This window comes from Bos indicus x Bos taurus, chromosome 11, assembly GCF_003369695.1.
Source record: "Bos indicus x Bos taurus breed Angus x Brahman F1 hybrid chromosome 11, Bos_hybrid_MaternalHap_v2.0, whole genome shotgun sequence".
In the NCBI taxonomy this organism is placed as follows: Eukaryota; Metazoa; Chordata; class Mammalia; order Artiodactyla; family Bovidae; genus Bos; species Bos indicus x Bos taurus.
The window spans coordinates 800,572-813,541 of NC_040086.1; positions in this window are offsets into that span (position 1 = coordinate 800,572).

Below are 12,970 nucleotides of genomic sequence, written 5' to 3' on the forward strand. Positions count from 1 at the left end.
CCATTTTCCCAGGCACACCATCTTGGCCTGGAGGAGCCGTGAGAACGGATGCATGGCTTTTGAAGGAAGAATTTGGCTTTTGCAGTTGAAGAACCCTGGTGTGTGGGGAGCGTGGGAAGATTTCCTTTTGCTGGCTGGGGAATGACACTGTCATGTAAACAGGCTAATAGACCTGAGGAGAGGGACTGTCCTTCTGGCTGGTGGGGCCTTTCTGCTTATGGCTCCAGGAGGATGAGGATGGGAATGTACCATGATAAGAGCTGCCAGAAACTAGGTCACTGTGGGATTGAATGTTCCTTTTGTCTTTTGAGCCCGTAAGGGGATTAGTAGAGTGATGATAGAAAAGCAAGCCTGGCTCTCCCAGTATATTTCTGTCTTCCACCAGAAGGTTAATGTAAGAGATTATCTCTCAGTGTTAACTATTTCCTTGAGTAATTTGGTCAACTGCATTTCTCTTCTGAGGCCAGTAGTAAAATCCAGTTATGTTTCCAGATGTTACTGCTTAAGATCAAATTCTTTCAAAGAAATTCAGGGGAATGTTGCTGTGCCAGGCATGAGAGCCCTGTGCTACAGACCAATAAGGACCTATTTGCAGAGGTGTGGGGGCAGGGAGGCATAGGCATGGAGAGAATGAGGAGGGCATTGGGGGTGGAGGGACACAAATTGCTGCCAAAATAAATACCAGTAAAAAGCCTCCAGGATCCTTGCTATATAGAATGTCCTATGAGCTCTCTGCAAGACCCAGAGCCAACTGTTCACTTACATAACACATTTTAGCAAATCATATTAAAAATTTCCTTGGAGAAGGAAATGGCAACCCACTCTAGTTCTCTGGTCTGGAAATCCCATGGGTAGAGGAAGCTGGAGGGCTGCAATCCCTGGGGTTGCAAAAGAGTGGGACATGACTGAGGGACCAAACAGCAGCAACAGTGAAAAGCCTGGAGAGACTTTTCTCTGAATTGAAAACTGGATTCAGATTAAGAGCAGATTAAGAAATATTGTCCTTGCCATGCTCTTTAGGGAATGATGTCCCCATGGCAAAGAAATACTGTGGATCCTGATCATAGGCATTCAGTGTGTCTTTCTTGGAGAGGGGGGACTAGAACCAGCCGTGGAGCCAGCACCTACCCCCCTGCCTCTGCTATGCAGCCTCCTTCCTGCTCATCTTCTCCTGTGCCCAGAGCCACCCAGAAACCAACACACCATCTCTATTTTGCAAAATCCTTTCCCCTGACCCCTGAAATATAAAAGAAGAATTTTGCAAAAATCACATGTTGGCACAAAGATTTACAAAAACTTGCTTTATTTAATTTTATTTATTTATCTGTTTTGGAGTATAGATGATTTACAGGATCGTGTTAGTTTCAGGTGTACAAGAAAGTGAGTCAGTTATACATCATATACATATATCTACTCTTTCAAACTTTTATCTATTTATTTAAATATTTATTATTTCTATGGCTGCCTGGGTCTTCGTTGCAGCACACGGGCTCTTCGATCTTTATTGTGGCCTGATTTTCATGTGACTACATGTAGTTGTGACATGTGGAATCTAGTTCCTTGAAAAGGGATAGAACCCAGGCCCCCTGCATTGGAAATGCAGAGTCTTGGTCACTGGGAAATCTTTATCCATTCTTTTTCAGGTTCTTTTTGCATATAGGTCATCACAGAGTAATAAACAGAATTCCCTGTGCTATATAGTAGGTCCTTATTAGCTATCAGTTTTGTATATAGTAGTGTGTGTCACGCGAGTGTATGGTCCTCGGTTCTTTGTTTTGTCACAACAAAGATTTGGAGCGACGGACATTAAAGCCCTCGGCGCATTACAGCTCTCGGGTCTTGGACAAACCGTGTTATAGCTCTTAGGCAAATCAGTGTTACAGCTCTATTTTATTTAGAAGACAGCAGGAGAATCCATCCTCGAAGTGTGAGGGCATGCCAACCCAAAGACTCGAAGAGAAGAGAGTGGAGGAGCATGTTGGGGAGGGGGAGAGAGAGAGTGAGAGAGAGAGAGAGAGAGTGCACGCACGCGGGAGAGAAAGAGAGAGAGAAAGTGCTTTGGCTCCTCCTTTTATATGTTTTTTCCTCCACCTGGGCCTGCCCTATGCAATTGGGCTTAGCTAGGAGTGCTGTTTGTTCTACCTGAAGTCTTCACTCTGGTCCTTGGACCTTCCTTTGTTCTATTTTTTCGGGCTTTTTCCTTCCTTGTCTTTTAGCCACTGCCATTTTGGACTCCTTTCCCCTATTCTACCTACCTAATATGTGCATATTTAATCCCAATACACAGACTTGCTCTAGACTAAAGCACACCCCGAGTTTTACAGTTTGCCACAAGCCACCATTTAAACATCTTGGATAATAAAATGAAAAACTGGACGAACTAACCTGAGAGCTTTGTCTGCACTGGATGGCAAGGAATGAGCCCTCAATGCCTCTCACATAGCTGCCAGCTCTGTTTCCGCATTGGCTTCCCTTGTTTTATTTCAGAGAAGTCCAATCAGACAGCAGGGACTCCAGCCGGGGTCTCTCCTGCCGGGGTCAGCACGTCGTGCCTGCCATCTCCCCTTGTCCAGGCCACAGGCTCTCTGCAACCTCAAGTGTGCTCACCTCATGCTTGTTACGTGGCACAGGCAGGTATGTGGTTGTAGGCCAGGCCTCGCCACACCAGGACTGTGTATTAGGACAGTTTTTCTCTTCTGTCTTACCACATGATCAATGGGATAGTGTCCTTTCTCTTGTGGTGTCTGGATTCTATCCCCCTGGGGCTGCTGTGCCTATGAGCCTTCCTGCTTGGTTCAAAACAAGTATGTGTTTCTGCAGGGAAGAACTTCTGGATTAATGGGATTGCTTTGCAGGCCATAAACTGGCCCTGCTGCTGCTGCTAAGTCACTTCAGTCGTGTCCCTGGGAATGAGCGAATGAACAAGTCTGGGCATGTCCTTCCTGCCCAAGACTGTCCTAGTTCTGAGTCCTGTTTAGCAGACCAGGTGTGCTAAGTCGCTTTAGTCATGTCCAACTCTTCGTAACCCGTGGACTATAGCCCATCAGGCTCCTCTGTCCCTGGGATTCTCCAGGCAAGAATACTGGAGAGGGTTGCCATTCCCTTCTCCAGGGGATCTTCCTGACCCAGGGATGGAACCCTGGTCTCTTATGTCTCCCGTATTTGCAGGCGGGTTCTTTAACCAGGAGCAGCCCAAAACTTTGGAGGGAACTTGCCTGTGTGTGGCGAAGACTGGGTGTGATGATCTCTTTGAGTACTGTTGAAGTTTCACCATGAAAAGAGGTCTCCACACTGCACACTAAGGGTTTTAATAATAGAGAAAAATGTTTATGTTGTCACGTTAAGTGAAATAAAGCAGGGTACAAAGTTATGTATACAGTGTGAATACAACTATGTAAACAGATCAGGGGAGAGAGAGAGAATGTGAGCAAGCAGAAGGAAATAGAGCAGAACATTAGTAGTACTTTGGCTTTGGGAGGTGGGATTAATCGTTTCTACTCCTCTGTATTATCTCCAGGCAGAATTTATAATTTCTACAATCATTAAACAATAAATTTTATATTAAAATATACATGATTTCAAGACATTACTTTCCCTCCAACTTAAAGAACGTCTGGTAAAAGAAAGTTCTGTTTCTCAAAGCAGCAGTTGCTATCTTGAATCTTGTATTGCTGAAAAAACAAAAACCCAAAATGGAGTCATTCACTCCCCAACCAAGACTTAATTACAGCTTCAACTCCTCCCAGAAATGACATTCAAAACAGTCAATCTGAAATTTCTCAATTAACATTAGTGAGGAAATCTGCATAATAAAGACCCTTGCCGTCCCCTTTCTGTCCCCAAAGTAGAAGTACTGGCCTCAAATAACTCTTTCTTTTGTTTTCTAATAACCTTCTTGCCCCAACCTCTTTTCTATAAAAACCTTCCATTTTGTGCAACTCCTCCAAGCATCCTTTTAAAAGGCTGCTAGAAGGGATGCTGGGAGAAAGAAATGGCAACCCACTCCAGTTGCCTGGAGAATCCCAGGAACAGGGAAGCCTGGTGGGCTACAGTCCATGGGGTCGCACAGAGTCGGACACGACTGAAGTGACTTAGCACCAGCAGTAGCAGCAGAAGGGATGCTGCTCAATTTATGAATTGCCTATGAAAGCCAATCAGATCTTCACATTTACTTGGTTGGATTTTGTTTTCTTTGATAGTATTCTCTCACCATTAACAAGATAAATGCTGAACAGAAACTGGTAGGAGCTCTTGTCAATTGGGTAATCAGTAGATAAAATCATCCATGAAATGAAAATAATATGAAAACAAGATCAAAATCCCATGAGCTGTGCTAGAAGTGAATTTCCTCTTAGAGACATGTTAAGAAATGTTCTGAGTAAAATTAACATATTTTTCAATCTTTTTCCAAGCACACATCGAACAGAAAGATGTGGTAACCAATGCTTTTTTCCTTCACTGCTTTGTAAATCTGTCTAGAAACTCCAGGGTCCAGGGAGGTCAGGGATGACCATCTTGCCTTCACTGTTCAAGTTCCTTTTTGCAATTTCTAATATGGAATTATGAGATCGTTTTGCTAAAAACTGATAGTGCCCTGGTCAACTTTTAAAAAACATATTTAATTTTTGTATTGTTTGTTGCAGACAATAGGATCTTCTTTCCTCTCTTTCTTCCTTTTTTGAAATTGTGATAAGAATATTTATCATGAGATCTACTCTCTTAAAATTGAAAAAAAGTACTACCATATGATCCATGACTCCTACTTTTAGACATTTATCCAAAATAATTGAAATCAGGATTTCAAAGAGATATTTGCACTCCTGCATTCATGCAACATTATCCACAATAGCCAAGGTGTGGAAACAACCGAAAGGTCCACCCACAGATGAAAGGATAAAGAAAATGTGGTAGGTTCATGCCATGGAGTACCACTGAACTTTAAAAAAGAAGAAAATTCTGCCATTTGTGATAACAAGAATGAACCTGCAGAACCCTATGCTGAATGAAATATGCCAGTCACAGGACAAATAGTGCATGGTTCAACTGATATGAAGTGTTGGTTACTCAAGTCATGTCCAGCTCTTTGGGACCCAGTGGACTGTAGCCCATCAGGCTCCTCTGTCCATGGGATTCTCCAGGCAGGAAGACTGGAATGGTTGCCCTTACCTTCTCCAGGGGATCTTCCCCACCCAAGGATTGAACCTGGGTCGTCTGCATTGCTGGCAGTTTCCTTATCATCTGAGCCACCAGGAAAGGTACCTAACAGAGTCAGACTCATAGAAGGGAGTAGCATGGTGCTTGCAGGGGTTGGGAACAGGGTAAAATGGGGAGTTACTATTCATTCAGTGGGTATAAAATTTCAGTTGTACAAAATGAATACATTCTAGAGATCTGCTGTGCAGCAGTGTGCTTGGTCACGTCTGAAAATTATAAGAGACTGAAGAGGCTATAAAATCCCAAATGATGACGGAACTGAGGCTGCGTTGCAGACTCCTACATTTTGGTACCCAAATGACTCATCGGTTGATCAGCATGAAGGCCGACATATCAGTTATGATCAGAGTTGACTGTATATTATAGAACCCTCCAATAATAGAGGCTCAGATACAAGCTTTATTCTCTCATGTAAAAGAAACCCAGAGGCAGGCAGTCTCTAGTTCTGTGGCAGCTGCCCATCTTGACTAACTCAGACGCCTTCCAGCTCATCATCCTGCCCTCCTCAGGTGGTGGCTTACCAGGTACAAGTGGGGAAACTAACAAGTGCAGGATTGTTTTAGGAAGAATTTTCCTGTGCCCAGTTGAAAATCAAGATCTCCATCACTGGGGGCAGAGGAGACAAGAATTGGGGTTAGGCAGCCAGCAGTCGTTGCCATGGCCATAATTTAAGCTGCATTTGGTAGACTGTCCCTAGATCTTCAGGTGAGGCATAACAGCCTCTTAGCAGTGTCCTCATGGCCTATAAACACAAAATAAAACAACAAGATAAATGAGCTGCTTTGCACAGCCCAGGTTCCCTCAGTGGAATAGGGACAGAATAATGACAACAACACTGCCATGCTAAAACGGGAGGATGGGAGGCATCCAGGGGTTTCCAGTCCAGAAACTCTGAAGCCTTCCAGCAGACAGAGTGAGACTTCTCCCCCGGGTTTTGGGGTCCCATCATCTATGGGACCATCTTTGCAGGACCTCTCCATCCACTGTTTCCTGGAGCCCCTGGCAGCATGTCATATGGGTGGGAACCTGCCCTCAGTGGGTGCTACAGAGTATTTTCAGCCCACTTCCTGTTGCTGACAAGTTGGAGATCCATAGTTGAATAGTAAAAGCTTTTTAAAAAATGGAGGTGAAATTTAAATAACGTAAAAGTAGCCACATAAAAATGCATAATTTAGTAGCATTTAGTACAACCACAGCATTGTCTCACCATCACTTCCAGTTCCAAAACACGGTCATCACCCCAAAAGGAAATGCGCTCTCCACCCAGCACTTGTTCCTGTTCCTGCCTCCTTCAGTCCTTGGCGACCACTGATCTGCCTCCCGTCTCTGTGGACCTGCCTATTCTGGATATTCCATATAAATGGAATCATACAGAGTGTGATCTTTTGTGTCTGTGATCTTTCTTTCACTTACTTCATGTCTCCAAAGCTCATCCACATGACAGCAGAGATCAGTAATCCATTTCTTTTCATGGCTGAATAATATGCCATTTTAACAATTATTTTTTTTTTTAAGTTCATGGCTTCTTTGGCAATCCAGGTTAAAAAAAATACACAGTCACCTTCTGATCTATTTGCTTCTAGCCTGTTCCACATGGTTACAATCTTTCCCAGAGTTCTTGCCAAGATGTTGGCCTCAGACCTGCTTTATTTCCTTCCTTTCTTGCCTCTAACTTCTCTCTCTTTTGATCAAATGGTGGCTACCTTGAGTTTTTCTGAAAAACAGTGTGGCGAAGACCAGGCCTTTCTCTTCCTCTTTTTTCTAAGCTGTTTCCAGGCTTGGTCACTCAATGACCAACCCAAGCTCAGCTCTCACTGTTTGGCATCTTATAAGTTGCTGACTTTTTTTTTCTCTTTTTTTACCTTGCAAGGCCCTGAATCTCTAAACTCTGTCTTTTCCTTTCCTGATGATAACAATTCCATTGACTCTCAGACAGCATTGATTTTCACTAAGGGGGGGGAAAACCCCTCTCTAATTAATTATGCCATGTCATATAGTACAAATGCTGTTATAATGTTAAAGAAAAAGTGCATCTCAGAGTCACTGGCACACACATGAATGACCAGCAGCTACTGAGGTCTCTCTAGGTGTCAGGCACGGTGGGTTTTCCCTGGAGGGAACTTTCATTGTTACTGTTCCTTTCACACAATGGAGCGATGGAAGCAGGGGGAGGAGTCAAACCCAGCAGCCTGACTCCACAGCCCTTGATCATATCCTGTTGAGATATATCTTGCATTTCCCAAACCTGGGTACACTTGCTGTGCCTTCAATCACTCAGTGATCGACACCGATGGACATCTGTAGGAGCAGGCAGATGGGTTGGAGGGGAGTTTCCTTTTAGGACTTTCCATCTTGAGGGAGAGGAAAGGGTTACAGTGAAGCAGGAGAATGAGACAGGGAGAGAGATCTCCATGGGCAGCCTCCCTCGGGCTCATACTCTGTCCCTTCCCTGGCTCGTGTTCCTCTCTGTGCTGCTGCATGTGGCACTGTAGTCCCTCCAGCCCGTGGTCCACGGGGAATATGGATTCCCCTTTCTCCCGCTGTCTTAGACCAGATCTCACAGAAGGGCATTGATGGCTCAGACTGGCCATGCCATGGGCATATCAGATGACTGATATCCCTTCTTCCCTTCTTGTTTAATTCAAAATCACATTGCACTTCAGATGGCAATGTGTCCAATGAAATGACTACATTTCTAAGACTAGCTTGCAACTAGGAGAGGTCATGTGATTTAGTTCTATATTCAGAACTACTATTTAGAATTTTCAGTAAGATTCCATGAGGATGGGGCTGGGGGAAGACTATATGTATATTGCATGAGTTTCCCTGGTGGCTCAGATGTAAAGAATCTGCCTGCAATGCAGGAGACCCAGGTTCAATCCCTGGGTCAGGAAGATCTCCTGGAGAAGGGAATGGCAACCCATTCCAGTCTTCTTGCCTGGAGAATTCCATGCACAGAGGAGCCTGGAGGGCTAGAGTCCATGGGATCGCAGAGTCAGACATGACTGAGAGACTAACACTTTCCCTTGCATGTGTGCTAAGTCTCTTCAGTCATGCCTGACACTTTGAGACCCTGTGAACAGTAACCCTCCAGGCTCCTCTGTCTATAGGATTCTCCAGGCAAGCATAGTGGAGCAGGTTGCCATGCCCTCCTCCAGAGGATCTTCCCGACCCAAGAATCAAACTTGTGTCTCCTACATCTCCTGCATTGGCAAGTGGGTTTTTTTTTTTTATCACTGGCACTGCCTGGGAAGCTCTTTGTCTTCCCTTACTTTCTCCTAATGTCAAGACAGAGAATATAGATTTGCTGGCTGGAGTTCCAGCAGCCATCTTAGACCATGAGTTTGGTTTGATGTTGAAAGCCATGCTCCAGGATGGTATATCAGAAAGATAAGAGCCCAAGGTCTGGGTGATACTTTGGGGCTGCCACATCAGCTCCTGATACTTATGCCAGACTGCTTTTACATGAGTGGGAAATAAAATCCTAATTTAAACCCTTGTTTCTTTTCCTGGAAGTATGCAGCCATATCGAATCTGGGTTGATACACTCAGTGGGAGGTGCACTAGTCTGATAGAACCATCGGAACCCATAACGTGGGTGGGCGAGGCTGCACCAGGCAAGAGCTCTCTCAGACAGAATGGCAGCACCGCCACGAAGGCCCGCCTGCCACTCGCTGGGCGCTCACTAAGGGCTCAGGTCCTCTGTTGGGTGCAACACGTGCACCGTGATTTAATCCACCCCAAAATGCTGTGGCAAGACTCCCCTGTGACCATGGCTATGCTCAATGTACAAATGAGACAACAAAGACTCAGGAAGTTCGCTCTACAAGGCCACTTAGTTGGGGGCCAGGTTGCAAACTGGACCTGTCTGACTTGAGGACAAACCCTTAAACCCTAGACAGACTCCAAGAAGCTGTGCAGATGTGACAGTGGGAGACTGGCCCAATCAGATCTGTGGTTTTGTCACATCACAAAAGTGAAAGAAACAGTTCAGAGAAGGGAGTGGTACCTGGCAGACCAGAGGCAGGAAGACACGCAGCGGAGCCTGCCATGACTCGGGCTGAATGGTGACAGGCCATGCCAGTGAGGTTGGGCTGAGTGGCCCTAGGGTGGGAGTGCTTTCACCGGTTACTCCTTCTCAAGCACTTGGTGGGGCTGGTCCCTCTTAGACAGGTGATTTAACTCATAAGTTTCCACTAAGAGCCACTAGAGATGCATGAACTATCTCAAGTTCAGGTTCGACGACACTTAATGATGCAATGGACATGGATTTGAGCAAACTCTGGGAGACAGTGGAGGACGGAGGCCCCTGGCGTGCTGCATGGGGTTGCAAAGATCAGACACGACTTAGCAAGTGAAAAACAAACAATTATCCATTACTGGCTATCAGGAAATACGCTGGCTTTTTTTCTTTTTTTCAGTAGAGTTAAGTTTTTAACTATGAGCTGTTCAAGGGGCAAACTCGAGTTGTTTGAGGGTGTATGCATCCATGTGAATGAAATGAAAACTAGGAAGCTAATGCTGCTCTTGAAGAAAAAAATTCCCTCAGCTCTAAATCAAGATGGTACCTCAAAGGAACAGTCTATCTGATCTTTTGTCAGTGCGCATCAGACTAATGAACTACTTACACATTAAGAGCTTGGTTTTTTGTTTCACCAATGATCAAGCCTAAGAAACCTCCCAGTCACACCAAATCCTGCAAAATGAAGATGACTATCGTGTGCCACTATTCACAAGGGAAAGGAACCGTTCATAAGCCGAGAATGGAGGATTTTCAGGGCCTTGGCGCTTCATGATAGTTTGCTTTGTGTTTTTCTTGTTAACATTTCAAAAGTATAGTCTGTCTTTAGCAAAGCAGATGCAAACAGTAACCAATAACGTGTTTGCCAGGACCTGCAGATATCATGCCATGCTCACCAGCGTCCACCGAATCCCCTGCTATAACATCGTCTCCATTCGAGCAGTATTTGCTTTGGATTTCCTCCAACCACACTGGCCAGGGCACTGAGCTCCATTCCTGTTTTAACACATCATCTCTCTCTGTCACTAAACTAGATCTTTAATTCCATGTCTAGGGCGTGTGTGATAAGTCACTTCAGTCGTGTCCGACTCTTTACGACCCCATGGGCTGTAGTCCACCAGGCTCCTTTGTCCATGGGTTTCTCCAGGCAAGAACACTGGAGTGGGTTGCCTTTCCCTTCTCCAGGGGATCTTCCTGAACCAGGGATGGAACCCATGTCTCCTGTATGAGCAGGTGTATTCTTTATCACTGTCCACCTATCTCATTATGATTCCTTCTTTATATCTTTAGTTGTAGAAGATCTTTTCTGGCAGGTTCCAGCCTTTTTATTGGAGAAGGAGTTCTATAAATAGTTGTAATATTGGTGTCAGAGATGGTGAGCTCTGGGTCCTTCTACTGCAACATCAAGATTAATCTCTGAACAAGGACTTAGACGTGGGTTCAAATCCTAGCTCAGCCCCTCACTGGTCATGGAAAAGCAGGCAAGTCTCCGAATCTCTGCTTCCTCAACCTAGGCTTGCTGTGAGGTCTTTGGTGCGGGGGGGTGGGGGGGGCAGTAGTGGGGGGTGGGGAGCTGGGGGTGGGGAGTGGGTTCCTCTGCCAGTCCTGCTCCTGTGAATTCTGAAGTCATTCCATTTCTATTCCTTACAGTGCCTGCAGTTAACTTGAAGTAGTGTAGAGATGTAAATGGCATGTACTAGTCTAGGCTCTGATGATCCAGCGGTGAATGAGACAAAATCCTTGTTCTGAGTTTCCAGATCTGAAAGGGAATACAAGACCACAGAGCCGCTGGGAGCTGCACTTGGATTCAGAGTTAGCCTCTAGAAAGTCCAAATCAGACCATGTCACTCTTATATTTAAAACCCTCCAGAGCCTCCTCACTGACCTTGGCGTAAAATCTGAGTTCCTTCTTTGCTCTCTTGCCGAGCCCATTGTTCCTTCCCTGCTGCTTATCGGCATCAGCCTTGCTGGTCCTGAGACAAGCCACACTCCCTTTGCCTTAGGGGCTTTGGCTCTAGCTGGGCCCTGTTCCCGAACGCTGCTGGTTGGGTCCTGGCCATTGTTCAGAACTCAGTTTAAATGGCACCCCAACAGAATGGCCTTTCTAGACGGTCCACTCATCTCAAGTAGCATTCTTCCACCCTTCGTTAGGCTTTTGCACAGTTCCTATCACTAATTTAGATTTTTCTCGTGCACTTGTTTTTTGTCTCCTCTTCCCAGAAGGAAAGCTTCATGAGACTCGAGACCTTGTGTCTTTCCTGCTGTGGCCCCAGGACCTGCATCAGTGCTCGGCCTCTGGCAGCCTTCACTGAATATTCACTGAATGTTTGAGTTTCCAGATTACTTGTATTTGGCTCCATATACCCCAGCATCTTCTTTATTTCAGTCTGCTTTGTTACATAATAGTTTGTAACTATGCAGCTCATTCATAGGTACTGAGTTTTCAAAGATGATGCATATTTAGTATGTGATTCATTCATTAAAATTCTAGACTTTTGACTGTATCCTGTGACTCAGATACTGTACTGATGGGAAAACTTTCAAGTAGTCAGCCGTTTTACCAAGTCAGTGGCATCTATGACTAACAGACGATACTTAGAGATAGTCTTTATTATTCCATGCACTTCACATATGTTAACTTTCAATTCTCATATACCCTTGTGAGTATGGAGCCTCCATTTTGCAAATGCGCTGGGTTTATTCTGTATAACAAATTACTGTGTACCAATTCTGTGTTACAAATTACTATAAACCCAGTGGCTTAAAACCACCCCTAAGATGCCTGCTCCTTGGAAGAAAAGCTATGAAAAACCTAGACAGCTTATTAAAAAACAGAGACATCACAGGCCACAAAAGTCTGTACAGTCAAAGCTATGGTTTTTCCAGTAGTCATGTACAGATGTGACAGTTGGACCATAAAGAAGGCTGAGCACCAAAGAAATGATGCTTTCAAAGCAAGGAGAAGACTCTTGAGAGTTCCTTGGATTGCAAGGAGATCAAACCAGTCAATCCTAAAGGAAATCAGTCCTGAATATTCATTGGAAGGACTGATACTGAAGCTGAAGCTCCAATACTTTGGCCACTCGGTGTGAACAGCCAACTCATTGGAAAAGACCCTGATGCTGAGAAAGATTGAAGGCAGGAGAAGAAGGGGATGGCAGAGGATGGGTGGTTGGATGGCGTCATGGACTGAACGGACACGAGTTTGAGCAAATTCAAGGAGACAGTGAAAGACAGGGAAGCCTGGTGTGCTGCAGTCCATGGGTCGCAAAGAGTCAGACACAACTGACTGACTAAACAGCAACAACAACAATTCTTGCCCTTGAGAAGAAGACGGGATAACTAAGAGCTCAAATGGCAGTTAATATTATGGAACACTTACCATATATATGAAAGCTCTAGAATAAGTGTTGAAATGATACTCCTTTGAATCATGCATGGCTCTCCTTCCATCTTACAGATGGGAGGATGGAGGCAGGTGGACCACCACTTGATTTTGATCGTGCAATTAGTGACAGGATGTAAACTTGAGTGAGGTTTCACCCAGGCTCTGGCAGTGCTTTTTGTTTAAACATTTTAGACAGCATGGAATCTCCCCTCCTGCTTCTCTGAGGAATAGACATTGAGATGGGATAAGTTTTTTTTCTTTAGTTCTGTGCATTCTTCCCTGCCATCCTGGAGGCAATGGCCCTACCCCTGAGCCCATTACCTTGGCCAAAAGAAGCCACATATTAA